The 10,353-nt window shown below is 34.0% G+C and overlaps 1 long non-coding RNA gene across 1 annotated transcript; it reads left to right on the top strand.

Moving 5' to 3' along the window:
• The first annotated feature begins 2,656 nt into the window (after positions 1-2,656).
• LOC129895905 (uncharacterized) lies at positions 2,657-8,220 on the top strand. The gene is made up of 2 exons (XR_008767877.1): positions 2,657-2,996; positions 7,652-8,220. It is a non-coding gene; the product is annotated as an uncharacterized LOC129895905 (long non-coding RNA).
• The last annotated feature ends 2,133 nt before the right edge of the window (positions 8,221-10,353 follow it).

Below are 10,353 nucleotides of genomic sequence, written 5' to 3'. Positions count from 1 at the left end.
TGTTCTTAGTCTAAACAAAATATAATTTAGACAGAACCAATCACATACAATCCAACCCAATCCATCTCAATCCGACTCAGAGTACTATCAAGACCTATATGGAGTTTCTCTTATCCGACAACCATCACTTATGAGCCAGTGATAGTACAACAAGCCGATGTTGTTTCCACATCCGTTCATACCTTACCAGGATAAGAACGAATCAACAAATCATGGATCCATACCCAATCAAGTCCTATTATATCATGACAGTAATTTGGAAAACATCCGACTTTAACGGTCCAATCCCTTCCTACGTTTGGCGACGTAGTTATTGGATTCGAGTTATTACTTACTCTTACCCAATTCGGTGCTCGATACTCCTCCCAAGACTCAATGCTCATAAAACTCTATCCAATCAATTCAATCTAATCATATCGACCAGTCTCGTTTGGAACTTTGTCAATTCATCAATTCTATCCCAAATCAAGCCTCTTGACCAATCATATTATCCAATCAACCCCAATCTTATATATATATATATATATATATATATATATATATATATATATATATATATATATTTTAAAGGCATGTAAAAGACAATGGCCTAGTCTATATCTTTTTTATATTTTTTTATTTTTTAGGAAATCTCAAGAATATTGCTTACTTTACTTTCTGTCATCACCTTTGACTAGAAAGAATGTCTTTCCATAGTGTTCTTTTGCCAAACATTATTATTTAATAACTATCCAAGTTGTCCTAAACCAAACCAAACACTTCACGTGAAATTAGGAAATAAATGATAAAGTTTAGCTTTTGTTTTCTATATTATTAGAATATATCAAAGTGGAAGTATTATATGAATATACTAATAGGAATATAACTTTTTCTTAAATATAATTTAATTTCATAATGCTAATGGAATTCCATTGAGGCATCAACTCACAGAAATTGAATTCATTTTATATAACTAAAAGGTTAATCAAATATTGTCCCCATCTTGTTTCTAGCAATTTGGATCTATGAAGGTGTTAAACTAATGAAAATATCCTAACCAACATTTCAATATTCTTTCTATGTTCCATCATTTGGTAATTGAATTAAACTGTAACGTACCAACGGATTCCAAATTACTGCAAGCTAATTATCTATTGCTAATATAACAAAAATATGTTTGACAACTCATATCAATCAACTCTTAGACATAACAAAATATGTATAACAACTCATATCAATCAACTCTTAGACATAACAAAATATGTATAACAACTCATATCAATCAACTCATATCAAACATGAAGCATTTATCTATTTCTCAACTTATCAATATCAACGTAACAAAATCAAGTTAATAGATGTATAAACTCATTAGGACATAAATCTATCAAGAAAACCCAATTCCTATAAAAATTCAATCTCAAAGAAGATGTAGGGCACATGGTGAATTTAATCCATGTTTTTAGTAGCCTTACATACCTTAGTGTAGATTTTGAAGAAACCTTGATGTTAGGTCTTCAAAAGAAAACTTGAATCCTTGAGTTTGAGAGGATTTTATTGGAGATAATTTGAGAGAGAAAGGGATGAAGATTAGGGTTATTTGGAGAGGCAAAAGACTGAAATTATGATCCAAAACGCGTCCAGTTGTGTATATAGATAGTAGGTAATTTTACCAAAATATCCCTACAAAATCTGGAAAATCGGCCAAAATTCGCTGCAGGTCCTCTCTGTTCGATCAAGCATAACTTTTGACTCCGAACTCGGAAAAATACAATCTTGATGGAGTTGGAAAGAAGACTCAAAGACCTTTAATTTGATAGGTCATGGAACACCCAATTCGTTATATTTTAGGATATATGGTCATTTGAAGTTGACCCTTATACTAACTCATTCGGAAACTTAGCCGAAAGGAATGATTTGGACTTGGCTTGATTTTTGGGATCCCTTATGACCTTAAATCACATATAATTTACTTTAAATACTTATGAATCAATCATAGATCATATATACAACTTGAAGCCTTCGAGTTCGATCTTATACGTACATGAAGAATGGTCCGAATCTTAGTGGAAAAAAAAAGTTGGGGTGTTACATATAATATGTTGGGAACTATGGAAGAAATGGTGTGCGTGCAAATATGGAGGCTAAAGATATTTCCTGCACAATAGGATGATTTATCAAGCTTTTTGGAATATCAAATTTGTTTTGACAAAAACAGCCAGAAATTTGCAAGACTTCAATCACTGGCCAACTTTTTGTTATACAATGGCAAGTAAGACACATTATTCGACATATTAAAGACCTCACTAAAGATGGAAACTTTATTTTTCAATATTGTTTCCAAGAAGGAAATATGGTGGCTGACAAATTGGCAAACTTGGGTGAAAGTCTTGGGAAAAACAGGTTCTTCAACTAAGCTATTTCTCTGGCCTTTGCAAGTCAAAGCTCTCTTGAAGAATGATCAAGATGGTCTCCCATGTCTTCGCATTAGACATTTCAAAGGGCAATACACTTTTGCTTAGTTTTGTACATGAATTTGGAAAACTATGATATTCTGACCTATGTTTCTATAGCTAATGTAGGTCGTTTTCTCTATTTTCATTACTAAACAGAGAAAGAAAGAAAGAAAGAAAGAAAGATATACACACAGACAAATAAGAATATATGAGCAACGGTAAATTAAAAAAGCTCTCCGTACAGTTCACAACAGTAAAAGAAAATCACTAGATCAGAGTTCCAATGCATCTGCACCAGTCCATGGCACAGCCGACTGGCCCTATCCTGGCGTGCACGCCTGATACCACTACTCCAATCGATGGGGCAACTACCTCATTGGAAGAAATTCCTCCTACTTGGACTATGCAAATGATGTTATTGCTCCCATCAAACAGAGCCCTCGGAAACCTAGTTCAATGGTGGTGGCTAGACAAACTACGCACAACGGCATGCCGGCTGTGATCTTCAAATTGGATGATTATTATGGAATCATGGCGGAAGAATGCAAATGGACTCTATCGGTAAGTTTACCTATGGTAGACCTAAAATTGAAATTATTAGATCTAAATTTCTTGAACAAATGCCTCTGAAAGGCAAAGTACAAATAGGTGCCTACGATTATCGACATATTTTCATATATTTCAACAATGAGGTAGATTTGAATGATGTTTATTTAGAAGATTTATGTCTATCTCTGGTTGTATTATGCATATGTTTAAATGGTCGCCAGACTTTGATCCAAATGAAAAAACATCAGTAGCTCCTATTTGGGTTCTTTTGCCGGAATTGAAGTATCATCATTACAACTGGGGATACTTGAAACAAATTTTAGCTCAAATTTGTACACATAGAGACGTCAAAATGGGTCGGCACAACTCAATCTAACCCAATCCTAAGGAGCTAGCGAATTGAATAGGTTAGGACGGACTGACCATTTTAAATAAAATAGACTATAAAATAGCAGCAAAACCAAGCCCTAAGCAGGCTACGGGTTGACCCTTCAATCAAAAGATGAACAACATTGACCACTTAAAAAACTATCAAACATTGATAAACACAACACCTATATGTCAAAAATTCACATATCCATGAATTGCATATATTTTAGAGGAATACTTACAAAATAACAGAATAAGCAAGATACAACAATCAACATTCATAGGATTCATCAAACAACAAACATTACATGATCTTTTTTTCATAAACTAGACAAGAAAGGAGAAATGAAAAATTAGGCATAAACACAAAATGAAAAGAGGTCAAAGATTCATAGTTATAATAACTTCAATTGTCTAGTTACTGAAGATTTGTCAAAATAAAACACTACTTAATATATATATATATATATATTAAATATTTTTTAAAATTCACGACCCACGGGCCGGTCTCTGAGGCTCACGAGTTGAGCTTATGAGGCTGACAGGCCAAATGAGGTTGGGCTAGAAAGCCTCTTTCCTAAATGGGATGAAATTTTTTAGCCCAACCCAATTTAATTCAAGGGTTGGTTAGACCGGCCTCACAGGCCAAGCCCATTTTGACAGCTCTAGGTACACCCCTTAGAGAGGATGCTGGCTCAATCATCAAATCCAGACCCAACTTGGCAAAGGTTCAGGTGGAAGTAGACTTACAAAATCCTCTTCCCAAGTCTGTTTGGATAGGATAGGAATGCAAAGGCACAGGGCTAAAAAGGTATGAACAAATATTGAAATACGAGGGAGTTCCTACTTTTTACAAGACTTGCAAACTTGAAGGTCATGACTCATGACCAATCTACGTGCAAAGTGGAAGCTAGAAAGAATGCCAATAAACATGAAGTAGATATCGAGGGTACTCGTAAAAAAATGGAAGCATCCAACAAGACGTTAGAGGAGCTAAAAGAGCAAAATAAGACTCAAGAAGCTAGCACCTCTAATTACAACAAAGCTATTAAGGATGCAGATGGGTTCACACAAGTCACGAGGGGTAAAAAGAAGAAATGAACAGGAAACGCATGCCCAACAAACCAGCCTGCTAACAAAGAACTATCACACAAACCTTTCGAGGTTAACAATGGTAAAGAGAAGAGCAAAGGAAAGGAGGAGGACAAAGATCAATCACTGATTTTAGAAGAGAAACAAACCAATACTGTCAATAAGAATGTCAAGAAGAAAAAGAACAAGAACAAGGTATTCAATACTACAGCATCTTTCTTGAAAGTCAAGAACATGTTGTGGACAAAACAAAAATCCAAAAAAGTAGCTGGGTACACTGGAAAAGGAGTAAGAAATGGAGAGATCACAGAAACAGAAACTTAAGCTCATAATAAACAAGATGATAACCAAATGAGTGAGAAAAAATCACAAGCTGTTGACTCTCAAAATACTGAAGAGGAGAACAGAAAGAAGATTCAAGACAGTCAATAAAATCAAGAAGTTATGCTCCCATCCACAACAGAAGCTGAAAGTATCCAAAGGAGTGCATCTGGTGGTGGATTTAGGTCCATTAAAAATGCAAAATCCGCAAGATCATGAAAGACATGGCCTAGGTCAACTTCAACAACATAATTCAAAGAATGATCACTATTATGATACTAGCAAAGATCACATAGAAAAAGACTCAATATCTGATGAAGAAGTTGCAGAAAACTTCTTAGAAGCAGCGATAGAGGACATGGAGGAAATTGCAGATAGTTTAATTGAAACATTTGCTCATGAAACAAAGGAACCTAATGATCCAGTATTACAAGAGATGTAATTGGTTATACAGCACCAGGGATTATCTCGCAGAGGACACAAAAAAAAGAGAAAGAAGAACACAAAGAAGGGCAACGATACAGCATCTCAAGAAACAAATGTGCAATTCTCTTCTGAAATTTCCCAATGATTAAAATCATTATATGGAATATTAGAGGGATGAACTCCAAAGGGGCTTGCAGAAGACTTATTATTCTTGTTAAGCTTCATAAAGCAGATTTTGTGGCTTTAGAAGAGCCTTTCTTGGAAAGCAACACAATTGATATTTTCAAAAAGAGGTTTGGGGTATGATCATCCTATATACAATGCTCATAGTAAATTGTGGTGTCTCTGGAATTCTAACATAAATTGGAATGTAATCTCCAAGAGTAGACAACAAATCACCTTCAAATGCAATTTGCTCGGTGACACGGATATTTTTTGGATTACTTCTGTTTATGCTAGATCCAAATCAAACAAAAGAATGTTCTTATGGGATAAACTGAGGGAACTCTACTCTGTCATTAATGGACCTCGGGCAATTGGTGGAGACTTTAATTCTGTTGTGGCTCCCGGGGAAAAGAGAGGAGGGTACCTTCCAGGTTATCTAAAGGGTTGGATTTCTTACTTGTATGGAAGATTGCGGTATGAAGGATCCTGCCTTCACTGTAAACATGTTTACTTGGTGTAATGGTAGAAGAAGAGGGGACAGAATCAGTAAAAGGCTAGATAGACTGATACATAATGATAAGTGGTCTATCAAGTTTCCCATTACCAGAATTGATCACCTTTCTAAATCAGGCTCAGATCACAACTTACTTGGCGAAATAAGCTAAAAGGGTTATTTGAAAGTGGAATAAGGATAGGGGATTTCTATTTCTTTTTCCTTTTCTTTTGTTATAAAAATTTATTTAGGGGGTAATTATGAAGAGATGAGATTGATTTAAAATATTTGTAAACTTAGCGTAAAAAATTAAAAGATCAAAAACTTTTAACAAAACCCAAAATTCCATCCATTTTCTCCATTTTTAAACGCACTTCTTCCATTTTTAAACGCACTTCACAACTTACTTGGCGAAATAAGCTAAAAGGGTTATTTGAGAGTGGAATAAGGATAGGGGATTTCTATTTCTTTTTCCTTTTCTTTTGTTATAAAAATTTATTTAGGGGGTAATTATGAAGAGATGAGATTGATTTAAAATATTTGTAAACTTAGCGTAAAAAATTAAAAGATCAAAAACTTTTAACAAAACCCAAAATTCCATCCATTTTCTCCATTTTTAAACGCACTTCTTCCTCTTTCTCTGTTCTCCTCTCCTCTCTTCTCTTCTCTTTTCTTTTCCCCAATTCTTTCTCCTTTATTCGAAAATTGAAGGTAGATCAGCATTATTTTGTCAGTCTTCAAGTTCACCTTGAAGACAATTTTAATTTTAAGGTAATCTCATTTTTTTTCCTCTTCATGTTTTCCTCCTCTTGAATAAATATTGTATTATGTGAGACATAGTTGTATATGGAATTAATAATGGAAGTTGACATGTTTATATTTGTATTTGGATTGTGGTGGGTATATGATTGATTGTTCTCACTTTTCAATTGTTTTTGCCTTCAATTTTTGTTAGATGAGAATTGAATATTATTAACTCTTTAAGAGAAGTTGTTTGTGCCGTTGGTGTTTGATAAATTTTCTAAGAGAATTGAGTTTTTATTAAGCTTCTAGATTCTTATATCTCCTAGATTTAGTCTGATATAAGTATCAGTATGTTGCGAACTAATTGTGTCAAAGAATGACGGTGTTGATGTGTAAGCAATTGCATATTTATTAAACAACATATTGTTGTTTATACATTGAGAAGGAAGTTGCACATGTTTCATTTCTAAACAACAACCTGTTGTTGTTTATGGATTAAATTCTGGAAAAAATGTCAATTTGTTGTATAAGTTTTTTTTTTTGTAATTTATTTATTTATTTCATTTTATTAATAAAAATCCATAGTTATAGAGTGTATTATGAGGATTTGGCTTATAATTGGCTAAGACAACTTGTTGGTGATTTTGTTCTAGCACTTTCTTAGGTGTTTTTGCTTGTTAATTCATGGAGGAAAAAGTATGATTAGAAAGATTTTTTTTTCTGAAGTTTTGTTAGCGTTAGATGTTTCAGAGTCCCAAATAATGATGTTTGATGGAAAAAACAGATTAAAACACTTCTAGCATCTTAAGATGCTTGATCAAATTCTTTTCTTTTTCAAATTGGTGTTATTTTAGCTCTATGCTTGCAAGAAATATTTTATTTTGTGGCTGCTATTATTTCAGAATTTCTAAGTATTTTGTGGCTGCTATTGTTTTAGAGTTTCTTCTATGTGTAAACAATCGATGGTTGTTTAAACAACTTGTGTTTATTTTATAACTTTGAAAAGTTTGTTCATTTGGTCTATTGTTGATAATTTTATGATACTTTATGTATGTAGATAAAATGGCTAGGTTAACAGAAGAGGAGTCCGCTTCTGCTGGAGAAGTGGATCGGTTTCCTCAAGCTCAAAAAACAGAAGAATTGACCTCATCAGCTCGTGGTTCAGTTAGAGAAGATGAAAGTGTAGAAGATGAGGAATCAATAGATTAGGAAGATAAAAATGAAAGTGGAAAAGAAAGCGTAGAAGATGAGGAATCAATGCATCAGGAAGGAAAAAATGAAAGTGGAGAAGAAAATGCAGAAGATGAGAAATCAACGGATCAACAAGAAGAAAATAAAAGTGGAGAAGAAAGGGAAGAAGAAACAAATCATGTACTTTTCGAACAAAGAAAAAAAGTATTACATGATGAGAATGTTTACCTTCAAGATCAAATGTGAGTGTTTTTTTAAATTGTCATTAGTGAAAACAAAGAGTAGGTGTTTTAGCATTCATTTACTATTTTTTAGAAAATTACCCCCAGTTCAAACAATTAATGGATGCTTAAACACCTACTAATTGTTTATTGTAAACAAACAGTTGTTATTTAAGCACCAATTAGTTGTTTAAACTACTACCAGTTCAAACAACATATGTTTTTAGATTTTTTATACTTTCTTTTAAGTAATCAATTTTATAATTATGTACAATTTGCTGATGATTCTGATACCGAGATTCCCGAATGCATCAAGTCCATTGATCTTATAAAATATTGCTTCAAGACACATTATTCCGCGTACGATGATATTCCGGGAAAGATTTTTGTAAAGTCACCTCTAGGAGGAAAAGCATTTCTTGAATTTAGAGGACTTCTGGTAGAACACGGTATTTTAGATAGGTTCAAAAAAAGTTGTTTTGGGCATTTTATAGATATTTTGATGCAACGGGTAAATTTTGAGCCGATGATAGTTCATGGTCTTCTACTCCGACGCATCATTTGTCAGAAAAAAATAGAGCTGTGGTTTGAATATAAAAATATGCCTATGTGTTTTGGATTAAGGGAATTTGCCTTGATGACGGGACTACGGTGTCACCCTTTTCCTTCTGAAGAGGCATTGGCTAGTCGGGTAAAGAAGGGTGAACCATTATGGAAATTTGTCTCCAAGGAAGGAAAAACTGTTACTGCTAACTTCCTCCTTAAAAAGATCAAATCACCTGAAACACCAAAAAATTATAAGCTTTCACTTGCCTTGGTTTGGTTCTATCACTGCATCTTTTGTGCAAGAGATATATCATCAAGTGTTGATGCCGACATGACCAAGCTAGCTTGCAAGCCCTCTGTCTTCAATGAATATCCGTGGGGTCTCAAAAGCTATCTTTTGACTGTTGAGTATCTTGCAAAATCAATAAAATCTGAATACAACCTCTACGGCTTTCCGTGGGCATTCCTGGTAACTAAATAATTTTTTTAAAATATTATTTTACTTTTAATATTTATATTGATTGTAATTTATTGTTACGTAATTTAGGGTTGGACTTTTGAAGCTATTCTGAAACTTCAACAAAATGCTAAGAATGTTCCCCCTGAGAGGACATTGCTATGTATGCTAAGGTGGATGTCGTATAGAGGCCTAAAACAATTTATGGATCCATTCGGTATCACTGATGAAAATCTCAGTCTCTAAAACTTGTTAAACAACCTGAGACTTGATTAAACAACCTGAGACTTGATTAAACAACTTGAGGTTGTTTGAACTAAACAATATTCAGTTGTTTAATATACATGATGTTGTTTATAAAGGAAGATCATAACATTGAATTTTGTTTTCTTTCTATGCAGGTAGTGCATCCTTTCCTGATTCCTACAAATGTAGAAAAGGGGAGAAAATACATGAAGGACCTTGAGTCATTTTTCAGTGAGAAAGCCGATGAAAAAATTGAAATGTTAAAAGTCGAATTGGTTGGGGTGACAACAATCATAACGGGTGAAGTAAGAGCTAGGGAGGTTGGTGGTGAGGACAAGATCTCAGTAAGGAGTGGGGCAGAGGAAAGGAGCCCACCAAAGGATGGGGGTGCAAAAAGAAACACTCTAAGAGGGACGGGTGATGAAAGGAACCCGCGGAGTCCTTTAGTGAATTCTGGTGACAAATTTATTGGTAGTTCAGTCAATTTTAATTTTGGTGGTCAGTATAGTGAAGGAGGAGTTGGTGCAGGATCTTTTGGTATTTGTCCTTCAAATGCAAAGTGCTCATGTGAATGTTTCACTTGTGCGGAGAAACAAAGACAATTGGAACTGAAAATTTCTAAAATGGAGGAGGAGTTCAAAGAAATGGGAAAGTCTGTCAAACAACTTGTGGAAGAATTATCTTCTTTGAATAAAAAGCTCGAGCCTAGGAGGATGTTAAGGAATTCCAAATACATAAAAACTCCATTTACTGCTGGTTCACGTAAAACGAAGAAGAGGATAAGTGTAACAAATTTACTGTCTGATATTTACAAGCCTCTTGACATTGATAAGGGCAAGGAAAGAGTGGAAACATAAACTAGAGATGTGTTTGTTGGGATAATTTTTGTTGATAAATTTGTGCTGGATCTTTTTGTTAGACTATTTCTTGATGTGGAAATATGATAACTATTTATGGATAATTTGTAGAAGATGCTATGGATATTTTTATGATGTTTATCTATGGTTGTTTACTAAAACAACATGAAGTTATTTAACAGCTACAGTGGTTGCTTAAACATTCACAGTAGTTGTTTATGATGTTTATAGATGGCTGTTT

Source organism: Solanum dulcamara, chromosome 7, assembly GCF_947179165.1.
Source record: "Solanum dulcamara chromosome 7, daSolDulc1.2, whole genome shotgun sequence".
Taxonomy (NCBI): Eukaryota; Viridiplantae; Streptophyta; class Magnoliopsida; order Solanales; family Solanaceae; genus Solanum; species Solanum dulcamara.
The sequence above is the reverse complement of the archived record's forward strand: the minus strand, read 5'-3'. Positions and strand labels throughout refer to the sequence as shown.